The sequence below is a fragment of the Octopus bimaculoides genome, chromosome 24 (assembly GCF_001194135.2).
Source record: "Octopus bimaculoides isolate UCB-OBI-ISO-001 chromosome 24, ASM119413v2, whole genome shotgun sequence".
NCBI lineage: Eukaryota > Metazoa > Mollusca > Cephalopoda > Octopoda > Octopodidae > Octopus > Octopus bimaculoides.
The window spans coordinates 26,267,189-26,267,553 of NC_069004.1; positions in this window are offsets into that span (position 1 = coordinate 26,267,189).

Here is a 365-nt window from a genome sequence, read left to right on the forward strand (position 1 = left end):
TATATATATATATATATATATATATATGTATGTACACCGGAGTAAGCACGTAAATGTGAAACAAGGTGGAAAAAAGAGTACTCAAATACCAGAGGTAGAGTAATATGATTTATTGAAAAGCAGCAGAAATATCACAAAAACTGTTACTCAGAGTTTCACGTTCCCGTTTATCAGACAGTTTAGTAAGAATGGAACAGAAATGACGATTTCGTCATTTCTGTTCCATTCAAACAAAAGTGTCCGACAAACGGGAATGTGAAACTATCTGTTGCTTTTCAATAAAGTATATATATATATATATATATATATATATGTGTGAGAAAGTTGGTATGTGTAAGCACGTGGTTGGATGTATAAAAGATAAT